Consider the following 15,194-nt stretch of genomic DNA (forward strand, 5'->3'; position numbering starts at 1 on the left):
AGCCATTTGCTTCATATGAACATGTTCAGAAAATGATCAGGAACACAGGGCCTGCATCAAGGGCCTGGACAGCAGCAGGAGTGTCTCCTGTTCCCCATTGCAACCTGCCTCTTGCTCTGGCCTGGGCAATGGCATTAGTGAGGAGAAGAAGCAGTAGATGTGACCCCAAGCTCTCTGCCTGTCCAAAAGCAAGCAGGACAAGAGGCAAGAGCAGCTGGTGACAAGGGCAGTGAGAAGGTAAATTCACTGAGGGTGGGGCCATTGAAGGCCTCCTGCCAAGGGGCCCTTGCTGTCCCAAAGCTAGCACTACATGCATCAATTTCTTGTATCACTCTATGCAGCCCCTTAAAAAATGGGATGGGGTAGATGGGAAAAGCAAGGGCTTGGATTTCCTGAAATAATTTGTTGCTGCAATTCAAGAGCTTTTGCCATATCACAGAAATGTTTCCCTTTCATTTTGTCATGTTCGTGAGTGAATCTTTTACCTGCTTGATGTAATTTGATCTTAAGTCTTAAGGTAGAGCCTTCACAGGGTCTCCAGTCAGAAAACTGCACTTTCTTTAGATAGCAAACTTAAAGCAGAATCACATGATACGGCTTTCCCTGGGCAACCTCTCTCCCAGTTCTAGACAAGGAACTGCATATTTGAAAAGTCCCCTAATTTTGAAAAGGACCCCCTAAATCTAGAAGACTAGCATGGTATATGAGTGCCTGGAATCCCAACTTCATGCACAGGCCAACAGAGTGTGAATTGGTGGTGGCTGACCAGAAAAGTGTCCTGGACAGATCAGTATAGCAACGAGGGCTACTGTGTCCAATGTAAAAGGGTTGCGGGGAAGAGTGACCACTCCAGGATGTAGCAAGAACATTTAGGGAACTATCCATGACCTGAGCCTATTTTGGCCTAAGAGTCAGCACCATGGATAGCTTCTTTAAAGTTCAGACTAAGACCCCAACTGGACACCATCCCTCGCTGATGCCCCAGTGAAAGTGCCATCAAGACGCAGATGGCAGAGTTCTCTCTTGATTCCCACTGACTACACCTAAATAATCTGTGAAAACTCCATGACTAAGTTATGGAAGCAGTTGTGGAATGGAGGAAGGTAAACAAATGGGAAATGAATTTGGCTGAAACGGAGAGAATTTTGGGTGCGGAGATCAGCTAATCTATAGGGGGGTGCGTGACTGGTGCCAGATGGGGTTACATTCCTTCCCAAAAGCCAGAAGAAAAGCCTGGGCGTCTTCCAGGAAGCAGTGCTGTTGATGGAAGCACTAATGGCATTGGTTCCCAGGAGCCCCTTTTATCAGCCTAGACCCATTAGCCAGCTATGATCCTATCTGTAGAAAACTGCTAAGGCGTGCAGAGTCTTCCCAAAATGTTTTGGTGACTTCAGAAGTAACAACACAAGAAAGATGAGAATCTGTCCTTTATTTCTCCTCTCACAGATGCCTTTTAAGATATCCTCCCATTCAATTATATTTTCATTGCACATTGTCTGCCAAACAATCTCTCTTTAAAAGCAGGTGGTACCCAACATTAAACAAATTGTGGTTCACAAATATTGACTGTGATGATGTCTTGGGTGGGCTGTCTGTCTGCTTCTGACATGGAAATATCCCAAAGACCAGTTCCATGTGGGTCAACATTTGCCTGGACAGCAAGACAACGGAAATGAGTAATGCAGCAATGGAACTGATTTTTCACTCTTGCAAGCATCTGTTCTACACGTGTGTGACAGATTGCCTTTGTCTCTTGTCCAGCAACATGTGTGTGAACTCAACATCCCTCAGAGAGTGGAGGGATACAGGAGGACTTAGCATAAAATTTGTAGGAAGAAAATAAAAGATAGTATCTTGTCAAAACATCTCCTTTCTGAGTCTTGAAATGTTGCCTTCATGCAGACAGTTGCAACAGGCAGTAAGATGACTGTAACTCTAATACACATTTATTACTCCTGGTTGTGTCTTTTAGCTGATAGAGTGACAGGGAAATATCATCGCTTTTATTCGAGTTGTCCAACTAGAAGCTAGTCAGCATTTGAATCTTCAAAAGGACTAAGCAAACTTCACTTGAGGGAGCCAGACAAAATACATTTTGTTTGGTTCCCGTCCCTAGAATTTCATTTGAATGCTAAAACAGATGAACCCAAAATAAAATAACCCCAGGGCTTTCTTCGCACAGCATTTTTGTTCCTAAATGGAAGCAGCTTGAGCTCTTCCTCAAGGCTGGGCTTATATGCTCCTGCCTTCAGATGGAGAATTGTCCTTGTTCACAGAATAGCAGATGACTACAAGAGCTAGCAGCCGCAGGCAAAATTATGCTTTCTTTTCTTTTACAGATAATACGGTATTTCACAATAAATTCAACAATTTTTTACAACTGGCTACTATCACTATATACACAATAAAGATTTTATTTTGCTTTAAACAGTTCATTTGATATTGATCTAGTTTTCTTTCCTTGCACTTCTCTAGAATGTGATAATCAATAAATTTCTGAAATTTTCCATTAATGGTTGTATTTTCCACATTTCCAGTGCTTGACATAAATCATCCCTCTGTATCTGTAAGGTGTACTTTATCTTTGCTGTATCTCAAACAGGGATGTATGAGAAAACCATTTCAGCTTCTTTTTGATCAGGATATACCCAGTTCACACCTTCTAGACTAAACACAACCTCAGACTCAAACTGCAGTCTAGTTCTGTACATTTCTGAGCTTCCAGTGTGATTCACAGATCAAAAGATGTCTTTGACAGCACATATACTGTTGAACAATGTGCATAAATATACTTTAATCAATAGGAAAAATGCATATGTATCAAATATGCACACAATTCATGTATACATTTGGGAAATATGCACAAAATACACATGGGTTTTTATGCAGAAAGTAAAAACAAACCAAACTCACAGTATGATTCAGATTTGAGTCAGGATGAATGTAAGAAAAGTTTTGCTGATTTGTTCATCCATAAAGCATAGTGTTTTTACCAATACTTGTCCTATCGAGTATTTATTTTATTCCTCATCTTTTTGCCAAGATGGTATGTCCATACGCATATGGTGACAGTTTTTCTAGTTTCATTGCTACTGACCACTGCTGACTGCACATCATTCAGTTCAAAGCCACTAAGGAATGTGATGGGATCAAACGCTGATGCAAGGAAAACTTTAAAGTGATTTATTGAGCCAAGAATCCAAACACATTTTGGGTTGCATGGCCTTTCTTCATAGGAATGTTGTACCTCAAATGTAGCTACAAAAAGAACATCACAGTAGCCGTGGCCTTAAATTCAAGCAGCCTCTATTAAAGTCGATTAGACTATCAATACATCAACAGCATTCCTATCTAGTTCAGCACACTGGTAGATCGTTTTTGTCCAATATTGTATGTCGCCTTTCAATAACAGTTACTGGAAGCTTCATGAGAGTGTGTTGACAGGGTTGGCTTTGTTTGTAGCCAGCTCAGTTGTTTCGTTAACCAGCTCCTGAATTTCTCTTGGTTTTATAATGAAATGACCATGATTATGAGCTTAGCATTGCTTAGAACTATACGCTAAGATCCAAAGGCCTTTGCAACTAGTTTTTTGAGCTCAGGGGCGTGCAGTTGTCATACAGCAGCATGCACGTGCCTCGTGGTCAGTGTGTTTTTTAAACTGAGCTTTCAAAACACTCTGTAAGACAGCACTTAGGGAGGGGCAGGGTGGTGTCCCATGGAAACAGCAAATACCCTGTGCTGCATTCCTAAGCCCTTCGATGCACGTACAAGCATCCATTTAGATCTCAGTAGCTCATCCAATTATTCATTTGGATCAAAAATAAATAGGAACCTCTGACCCAAAAACAACACCATCCACTTCAGCAAGGCAGAAGTATTCAGCCAGTCAACAATAGCTAAAGATCATCCAGGCATGCAAAGCAAGCCATACCTACAGCTGGAATTTTAACATGCAAGTGCCTAGCAAATATCAACAGAAGATATTCCAGACAAGGCTTTCTTGAGCAATCTATGGAATTCTGCAGGAGTTCCAGATGTCACTGTCTTCCATGTGTTACCCTTCCATGTTTTCCTACTGCTTCTCCCCCTGATTATCTTTCCATAAAAAGAATAATGAAGAAAAGATGGGGTAGCCCCAGGGGTTTTGTTTTGTTGTTTTGTTTTTGCATGGGTGATTGGTCTCTCTGTGCATATAAAACTTATTTGGTTGCATTGAGCAAGTGTGCACAGATGTTACAAAATATTTAATATAGAATTCCTTTGGAAATGATTTCTGGATGTGATCAGTTCATGATCTAAAGAAGGACTGGACTGCATCCACTCTCAATGGCCAACCATGGACCCAAATATATCAGAAATTCCGTAAGATGGCAACACCACAGTTCAAATCAGTGCTATAATCCCATATGAAGGGGTCATAACTATAACCTTTGCAGTGGTTGTTGCAATCCATGATATGTATAAAGTGAACTAAAGGAGACTAAATCCACAAGGTTACTGGTTTTTCGGCGCCAGGTAAAGACCTTTTTATTTAAACATCATTTTAATTGTTAAAATATATGATCTGGCCAGGACAACTTCTTCTTCCTTCTCTTTTCTCCTCCTATATTATTTATTTACTCATTTTATACTGATAATTTTAATTTTATATTATGATGTTTGTAACTCAATGTATTTTTTGGTATTTTTGTATTATATGGTAATTTTATTATGTTCTATTGTATTTCAATGTATTTTATTGTGTTGTAAGCCGCCCCGAGGCTTCGGCAAGGGGCGGCATAGAAATGTTATAATAATAATAATAATAATAATAATAATAATAATAATAAGGTATTGGAGGAATATGTACTTAAACTTCTTGGCCAAAATCTCCCAACAAGTATTTGGGTATTATCACAATCAAAATATGATTCCTTGATATTAGGGCCTGTTCTAATGTGATTTCTCCTTACCCATTAAAAAAAACCTATAGGCAAGCAGTTGAACAGTGATGGCGAAGCACTGAACTCCAATATAAATGTGTGGCACAAGTTTGGTAAGCAAACACTACCCATTATAAACATTGAGATTTATCATTCATTTACCACTTGAACATTTCTAAGACAGGCCCACTTTCACTCACTTCCCTACACACATTTTAAAGAGATTAATATAAAACAACACCAGAATTGGCACTTAGACCCCAAATAGATATTACTCTGAATTTGTGTCTAACACACACATCTTTCTCCCACCCTTTTTTTACTCTAAAGTAGATGTAGATCCTCATATGAACTGAGACCCTAGCTTGAGGCGTAGGGAGCCATTTAAAACGTGGATCAGGACCTTTGCCCCTGCTCTAAAGCATTTTAAAAAAATGGCTACTAGACACAAATTTAAATTAATGTCTATTTAGGCCCTGAGTAGAATATTGCAGACAATGCACATAATTCAGGCTAGATTTATCATGCATGCATTGACATAAAACAGAAGCCCAAACATAGCTGAATTCTGCAGTACTAAGCCAGAACTATACATAACCTACACATTTTGAAGCAAGATGAATTCTTCAGACATTTCAGTAATTTAAAAAAGTCTCTGATTTGAAACAGTGGTTCACCATGTATAAACACTCCTCAGTGCCATTCACATCCAAACAACATTTCAAGTTTGATTCCAAAACCTAGAATGGATTGCAAAACACTTTTTGTCTAACCCGGTCTGGAGCATCTGATTTACCAGAATTGGTTTACTCCATGATCCATCAAGAGTTAACAGGATAGAATATCACAGTACTGTCTGCCCATCCCCATACTGCCCCTTAAGTTCTCTGCTTCAGATCAATCTGTCACACAGTGGGATTTTGACCATGCAGAAAGAGAAGCTGCGTTGTAGAAATGTCCAGAAACGGCCTCTGAAATGCATAAGGATGCCAAGCTTGTTTTAACTATAAACTCTCATTTATGTATTCTGTCTTTGTTACACTGCTCCCTCTTGTAAACCAATGTAGTATGGTGATAAATTACAATATTATTGACTTCCACAAGGATTAATCTCCTTCAGACCAAACACAAACACTGTGATTTAATTGATTTGTGACTGGATTTTTACACTTCTCTTTATCTGCAGCATGGGAATTATTACACTACTCTACCTCACAGGTTATTTCATTACTATGTGCTTTTCATATACAATGGGAAATAAATAAGTAAAAATATTAAAGCTTTTAGGGATCTGATGCTGCTATCATGTAAGAATAATAAATAAATAATAAATTGTGGCAGCTGTACAAATTATTTTGTGGAATCTCATAATTTTGGACAAGGACCACCCAATATGACTGTACGGGTAACCGCTACAGGTCACTGCTCACCTGGACTAAATTTTGAAAAGACAAGCTAGACTTTTCCATTCTACTATAAATCTCCTGTGTTGCTGATTCTCCCACTTACCCAACCCAAACACTTCCTTCCAAATCAACCTCTTATGTTATTTTTGCATATCTTGTTGAGTGTAAACCCATGTTTTGAGACTGTACACACAATGGACATTTTCTTGGCTTTCTGGAACTCATTAGAGGTTTGATACTTTCCTACCATATCAAAAGGCCTTAAACAATGGGGTGGGGGCTTCCAGCTGTCACCTTGAGTTTGGGATTCAGTGTTGAATGTTAGGAAGGAATTGCATTTGGTGAATATCACTTTCAGAGTATGCAAAGCAACACTTCATCATCCTTAGGTCAACCCTCAGGTGTCTCCCTATGCCATTGAGTTGTCCCTCATGTAATGTTAGCATCAGTAACCCTGTCAGAAATATATTAAGCTTTATTGAGGTCAGAAACTGCACAAATGAAAACCTTGACCATTTTTGATATCTTTACAGGGTGATACAAATGTGTTTTGGTGGAAAGAACCTATTGGCCAAGAATACACTCAATATCTAGCCTGCAGCAAAACTAGCAAGATGCATTAGTGTGGACAGAAGCCAGGTAGCACAGCTTACAGACAGCATCAGTTCATTGTTGGGATATGAACTTGTTGCAGGTCGTTAATCAGGTTGGTATGCTGGAATCTCTCAAAGACAATTATATGATGTATGCGAAATATAATATATTTCCACTGTAGTAATCTCAGATTGGCTCTCTGACTGAAACTTGAAATGTAGCCATTGCCTTCTGCTTTAGAATAAATTACAGTTAACTAAAGTTTATGCAGAAGTGTGTTCATTTAAATAGTTTCTTCATGCGTGTGTGTGTGTGTGTGTGTGTGTGTGTGTGTGTGTGTGTGTTTAAGTATATACATTTGCAGAAACACAGCCTTTGACTGCTCTGTTCCAGCCACTGGAACAGCTTGTAAATTTACCTGCCAGATTAGTAGGATGTGCTTTGGAAGAAAGTATGCTGGAGGAAACAAAAGAGTTTGAAACCAGATTTAGCAAGTACAGTTGGAGTGCCCCAGAGTCTGATCCTATTGGGGTAAGGCTGCACGGAAACACACTTTCTTGGACATCAGAGTTATTCTGGCTGTGGACAATTGCTCTGGTCAGAATAAAAGTGGTCATAAATCATTTTTCTTACTGTGGGTGATTATTCTCACTGGCCAAGGAAAAGAACAGCATGGGTGGACATTCCCCTATCACCTTGTACACGGCAAGGTGCACATCAGAAAATATGAGTTCATCTAAATTCTCCAAATTCCATCATAAAGCTCATTCTGACTCAAGTCACTAGCTTGTGATCTTCATTTTCCCCTTTTTGCATGAACATTTGTGCATATTTCTATTGAATTTTTCCAAATATACTGATCAATTAGACATGCCATGGGAATAGACACATTCTTCTCCCATGATTAAAGTGTATTTGTCAACATTTTTGAAATGTTCTTATTTTGAAAAGCACACTTTAAAAAAAATGCATGCTAGGAACACTTTTTGAAGGAAGGAGTGTCCATAAACCATATTGGAAGCTCAGAAACGTACAGGATCTATTGCAGGAAGAAGAGGTGGGGGAACAGTTGAGTCTGTGTTCAGTCTGAAAGGTGGGAATCAGTTACAATCCTGATCAATTCTTATACATCCATATTTGCAGAGCATGTGATGGGCCCAAATTTTTCTGAAATAGCGCATTGTCAAGGCTAAACAAAACATTTCCCCCATCATACACAGAGTAGCTATGGAATTATAGAAACTGCAGTACAACTCATCTAGAAGGTTCTACCCTGCGAAGGCCAGAGTAATCCATCAGAGTAGCAGACTTCTTCTACTGATCAATGCAAATTCATTAGCACACATATTCTACACACGACACTATAGATATTCATTACATGTGTACCTGTGTAGACAAACTTCCTATACACACACATAAACACACACAATATCTAATGATTCCTTGAGAGGTTCAACTCTATTCCCTGTGGTTTGAATGAAAGCCAAGGGTTGTTGTGTGTGTTTGTATACCCATTGGCTCATCATTGAAATGATGTTTGTATAATTACCAACATTTTGTGGAGGGTTACTGTTAACCTAATGACGACTGCCTGTGATTCCTGCATTTCATTTCCTACCACTCTTCATATCAACTTGCCCTTCCCCAGCATGCATATTTCAAACAGCCAAGTTGAGATGAACAATTCCTTCATCTAATGAAATGGACAGCATCCATGAAAACTTCTGCCAGCATAAATGCAACCAAAGAGTCTTTGTTGTTTTTGCTGTGGCAGACTAACACCGTTACCCCTGTGGAAACAAGTACATCATTCAGGAAAGAAGCTTGCTACCATGATGCTACACTCATTAGATTGTATATGTTCATTTAACATTTGAAGGGGCTACTGTATGGATCCAGGTTACAATGTCATAAGTAAAAGGTAGTTCACTCTTCTTTTGGAATCCCAAAGCAGGTATCTAATACTGAGGTCTGGACAAAATGTATTCCAACAGGGTTATTTGGTGAAAAGTTGTGGGGGAGAGGCAATTCAATTCCTTCTGAACTTAAAGGACTGTAGGCATCCTGTAAGTGATAGATTTTATTTTCTTGGGCTCCAAGATCACCGCAGATGGTGACTGCAACCAAGAAATTAAAAGACGCTTGCTCCTTGAGAGGAAAGCTATGGCAAAACTAGGCAGTATACTATAAAACAGAGACATTATCCTGCTGACAAAAGTTCTTATAGTCAAGGCTATGGTTTTCCCAGTTGCAATATATGACTGTGAAAGTTGGACCGTAAGGAAGGCTGAGCACCAAAGGATTGAGGTCTTTGAATTGTGGTGCTTGCGAAGACTCCTGCGAGTCCCTTGGACCGCAAGGCGATCAAACCGGTCAGTCCTAGAGGAGATCAACCCTGACTGCTCTTTAGAAGGCCAGATACTGAAGATGAAACTCAAATACTTTGGCCACCTAATGAGAAGGAAGGACTCCCTGGAGAAGAACCTAATGCTGGGAACAATTGACAGCGAAAGGAGAAGGGGACGGCAGAGGATGAGGTGGCTACATGGAGTCACTGTGGCAGTGGGTGTGGGCTTCAGTGGACCCTGAGGCATGTTGGAGGACAGGAGAGCCTGGAGGAATGTTGTCCATGGGGTCGTTATGGGTCAGGCATGACTAAACAAACAAACAAAGGCATCCTATGAGTTGGAGGCAAAATCACTTTTGTGTATCTCTCCTCCCACAAAGCGCTTAGGCAGACCTTCTAAAGGTTTTGCTGCAGAATGTAAGGAGAGGAGGCTGAGGTACTATCAAGATAATCTGTATGCTAGCAGACCATCTCTTCCCCTCCCTGTCTCCCTGTCGACCCCGAAAGACCATTTCTGGGAACATGCTTACATTCTGGGAATCACAGCTAGTGTGACTCTCTTCTCCAGCTGTAAGGATGGAGAGAGGGAGTCCTGACTTCTGCATCCCAGCTCTGGCATTGGAATGAGTTTCCATTCTAAATGATCCTATAGCCATCTAGACTCTGTCTAGCAGCCATTGGACTGTGCCACAAATCAACCATTTTTCTCTTGGTTGCTTACTTTATACTTCATTTTTAAAAAAAAATCTACCTTGACTCACAAGTGAACTCAAAGTAGCTTTCAATGGAAAAACATCATATAGTATAGCATATAACATATTATTATAGTATATTATATTCTATAGTATAGAAAAATATACCCACTATATAAAATTAGCACACACATACCCCAAACCCCAAACTTAACAAAACATCAAATTTGGAGAAACAGTATTAGAAGGACAAAGCTGGGAGAGAGAATTTTAGCCAGTTAACAGTCCTGTGTAGAACATGCTAAGCAGTAGATATCTGTAACCATCTTTAATAAAAATACTACATATTGTGTGCGTGTGTGCATGCACACTTGTGCTTATGTGTGTGTGTGTGTAAACCACATGAAACCAGAGATGTAAATCATCAAACTGGAGCTGTAAAATCCAGGAAGAAATTAACTAAATCCTCCTATTTTGTGACCAAGATGGGGGGAAATCCTAAAACAAAACTAACTAAGCCCAGTTAGATTTAGCTTTTGATGTTGCTGGATCAAGCATCATTATTTTTCATGTTGTTTGTTCAGAATCAAAAGGAAAATCATGATAATCAGTCTTGGTGTCTTTTTTGTGATCTTTTCTTGATTTCCTGTGTTAACATTAATGTAATAAAGAAGGCTGCATCTGAAACATAAGCTCTACATTCTTTTGCTGCACATTCATGGAGGGGGAGAATAAGTTCTTGGGGCAGAAGGGGGAAAGTTGGACTAAAGCCCAAAACAACAACAACCCCAGTGCCTATGACAGAAACCAAATTGCCTGATTTAATTGCAGTCTGTTTGCTTGGTCATCTCTTTGAGGGCCAGACTACACATGATTTTTAAACATGTGATTCACTACTTCTTACTGAAAGCAGTCATGGGGATAGGAAATGCAGACTGGAAACTTAACTTCATTTTCTCTTGAACTGTGCTCTGTGAACAATCCATTGGTGGTCTCATGTCAGTGGTTGTTCTTACTGTTATGTGCCATGAAGTTGCCTCCAACTTATGGTGCTCCTTTGAATGAATGTCCCCCAAAATATCCTGTCCCTGATGGCCCAACTCAGCTCTTGGTAACTCAAGGAGCAGTTCATGACTTCCATTTTGGATGCAATCCATCACATAGCTGCTCTTCTTCTTCTGCCTTTGGCTTTCCCTATCATGATTGTGTTCTCCAGTGAGGCTGACCTTCTCATAACTGAAGCTCATAACAGCTTCAGTTTCATAATTTTGCTTCCAAGGCCAGCTGTGACTTGATTCGATCCAGGACCCAGTTGTTCTTCATTCTGTCAGTCCAAGGTATTCACAAAGCTCTCCTCCAGCAGTTTGGGACAAATGCATCAATTTTCTTCCTATCAGCTTTCTTCGCTGACCAGCTTTCTTACCCACACATAGTGTGGATGATCTTGGCCTTGGTCTCCAGTGAAATGTCCTTACATTTGATGAATGTTTCTAGTTCCTTCTTTGCTGCTTTTCCAAGTCTCCGTTTTCTTTGAATTTTTGGACTGCAGTCTCCATTTGAATTGGTGTCCAAACCAAGCTATGTAAAATCTTTCACAATTTCAATTTCTTCATTGTTGATATTAAAGTTGCATAATTCAGTGAGGAGTGGAGCAAATCCAGCAGTGGGCAGGACCAGGGGTAAAAGTGAATGGTAAAAGAAAATACCCCTTTTGTCTTTCTACCACCCCTTTTTCTCCCTATTACTCCCAAGCAGCAGACGCCCAAGAAACCCTTTTACCTATCTGTGTTCCCAAACTGATTGCACACAGCAGTCTTTTGAAACTAGCCAAAGAGTGGCATTGCCCAGAAATCTGAAATGTGTGTTTAACTTATCAAGGCAAATCAAGTGTTATCCAGTTTTTAGGAAGGCGAAATACTCCGTAGAAAGATGGTGCAGGGGAAAGGACTATCCCTCCTCACTTCCTTCTGATCCATGTCACACACTGTTTCCACTGGTTTGCTTCCAATTGAGGTCACACTGACTTGGGTGGCTGCTGAATGCAGCAATTAAACTAACACATAAATCGTTGCCATCATCCAATTAATGGAACATTTCAGGCCACAGTCACCATGTATTGGATCTAGATTGAAAATGGATCTACTGTCCTGGCAGAAGTGGACTTCCTTGCTTTCTCCTTCTCATGGGAGCTTCTCCATCCCTCTAAAAATTCTACACAGAGACAGGAGACATGGTGGCATGCTGGGGAGACCCCCAAAATGCAGGCAGATCAACTCTCTGCATGTGGAGTTCTTCACTTGGCAGGAGGCCGATCCTGGATCCAACCCCTTAAGATTTGTGTGCCTGTTCTGTTTCTGGTGTAATTTTGAGAAATATGTTCTTATGTATCTTGTGCTTTCAAATATGTCTGGATTTATATTCACTTGAACTTCAAATCCTGAGGAGCCTCAGAAATGTCAAAGTTGAAAAATGAAGTCTGAAACTCTTGAAAGTTTGCATTGCTGATGTTAGCATTTCAGAAGGCAATGCATGACGGGGTGATGGCCCAGATACGTCTTTTTTATGATCCCAGTTTTTATTGCTGCCTTTGAGCCTTGCATCTTGCTTCAAGACTCATTACATGAACACTCAACAGCCAATGGTAAATACGTGTCAGAAAAGTTCTCATATGTTTAATGTTTGCATTTGTGGTCAAAAGGGCATTGGTGAGGAGCATTATTGGCAAGAGTATTACTGTTCTATAATTTCATGGGCTCAGGTCCTAAATTAAGTTAGCCCAAGAAAAATTATGGAAGGAATGTTTCCTTTTCCCTCCTTCCTCTGTAGCCATATGCGCATCCCAAAAAGTTTCTTGGGTGAACCAAGGGTCCCACCTGGGATGGAGTACAGCGTGGTTTATGGTATGGTGAGGTCCTTGACACTTCATCAGTCTTAGAAGCAGATGCCTTAAGTCCACCCGCCCCCACTCTCTCTCTGCACACACAAACACCCTATCCTATATTTTGAAAACTAGACTACAACACAAATTAAATTCAAATGTGTTAATCTTCTAGTGGAATAAAATGCCAGCACAACGTATGGGCACTGATGCACCATCTAAAAGGAAGACACATGGCACCATAAAAGCAGACACAGATTTGCATGTGCTGATTTTTAGGTACACCTGCAATTCTGGAAGAGACTGCTACAATTTCAATAGAAACTGTGCAGCTCACGGTAGTGGAAAAGCCCATGACCAGGGGCAGTATCCAAGGGATGCTTATATGCCAACTGATCCCCTCCAACATGCCAATTCACTGTTGTGATTGAGGGGTCCCTCCACTTAGAGGCACCAACCTCTACTTTATATTTGTATTTTATATTGTATTTTATTGTATTTGTTCTGCCACTGTAAAGCACTCAGAATGATTGCCTATTGGAGAGTATGGAATTAAAATTAATAACCATAACCAGTTGGTACAGTGTTTAAGAGCACTGGACTGGGATTCGAGAGTTCTGGGTTCTAGTCCTCGCTCAGCCATGGAGCTAACTGGGTGACTTTGGGCACTCACAGACTTCTTAGCCCAACCCACCTAACAGGACTGTTTTTGTGAAGATATGATTGAGAGCAGGAGGCAGAGAATGATGTAAGCCACTTTGAGTTCCTTAAAAGGAAAAAAAGCAGGATATAAATAATATAAGTAATCGTAATAATATATGCCAGTTCATGCCATTACCTTTATTATTTAACTGGTATATTTGATGTATTTGTTATCATTTTATCATTTTATTGAATATTCTGTGTGTGAATTTTTATCCGGAAGCCACCTGTTGGAGTTGAGTATTTTTCAAAACAAGCTAAAAAATAATGGCTTGAATGAACACCTGGTATCAGGGAGGAACCTACATGAACAGTGAGAATTTCCTTCCCCTGCCGGCCCACTGCCCTCTCTCCTTCCAAATGAACTATACATCCTCTCTCAGAGAAGGGGCAAAAGACCCCCAGGAAAGACCTGGCTGTGGCATCAGGTGGGGGCCACTAGCAAAAGGTGCATGGGAGGCATTCTGTGCAAACACGACCTCAGTTCATCCAAATGCCTCTGTTCAATTTTGCAGGCTGTTCCCATTCCACTGTAGCCTCTGATGCTACAGCCTTCACCCATGCAAGATTCCCCAAAGTTCTGAGTAGCTTCTTGGGTGTTTCATGAGTTCAGAAGATCCCACTGAATGAATTATCTTCTGCCCAGACAAATCCAGATCCAAGCCAAACCAGATAAAGCCAAGAATGGAGCAATGGTCTGTTGGGAAGTAAAGTGTGAGAGAGGGAAAGGTTCAGTGCCCCCTTTCCCAAAATGCTTCTTTCCCAGAACTGATCAGAACTGGCCTGTTTTAGCTAACAAGATGTGATGGGATCAAAACTCAAAGGGCATATTATTGGAGCTCTGCAGTGTACCATGCGGTATTCAGATAGATTTGAAGTGATACTTTCTTTTGTATGTACAGCCAAACCACAAGATCAAAACACAGTGATTCCATCACCAAATAATGAATGATACAGGTTATTTATGATCTTTTTCCCATCGTAACAGGAAGACATGCCATTGGAAATATTCTGGTTACATTATAGTGCAAAGGTATTTCATGATAATGAGTTCTATCAATCATTACTATGATCAGTCTGCCTGAAGGAGCAAAATGTTGCCTCAAGCAATTTGGCAAGATGCTATTGCTTCAATATTTGTAGTGATTATCCCAATTCCTGACTAAAATGGAGCGCTTTTCTATTAGGAAGTCGCAATAGCTATTGAGCATACGTTTGGTTAGATGCATGTGGAAGTCTGGGAAATACCATAATGATATACAATGCTACAGACATGGCCAAAAGGAAAGGTGGGATATAAGTTTAATAAATAAATAAGAGGAAAGGTGGTTAGTCCTTCCTTCACCCCTCCCTGCCCTACAGCACATTTTTCCATTGCAACTTGCTCCAAAGCAACTTCCCCTCCCCATCTCAAATGCACATCTGGAACTTTGCAGTGTAGCTAAGTTGGGAGAGAATTAGAAGAGAAAAGCAGAGGGAGGAAAAATAAAGGAGCCGGCCCCTGCTATTTCTCAATGTAACTTCTCTCCTTCCCCTCAATTCCCAAACTGGTATTTCAAAAGAAGCAGTTTTAGGGCTGTTGTGTGTCCTCTTTTATAGGCAGTAGTCCTTTATTTGAAGGGCGTCCAGGGGATGCTCCTGTATTTGAAGAGG

The sequence above is a fragment of the Varanus komodoensis genome, unplaced genomic scaffold, assembly GCF_004798865.1.
Source record: "Varanus komodoensis strain SLA01 unplaced genomic scaffold, ASM479886v1 scaffold2, whole genome shotgun sequence".
NCBI lineage: Eukaryota > Metazoa > Chordata > Lepidosauria > Squamata > Varanidae > Varanus > Varanus komodoensis.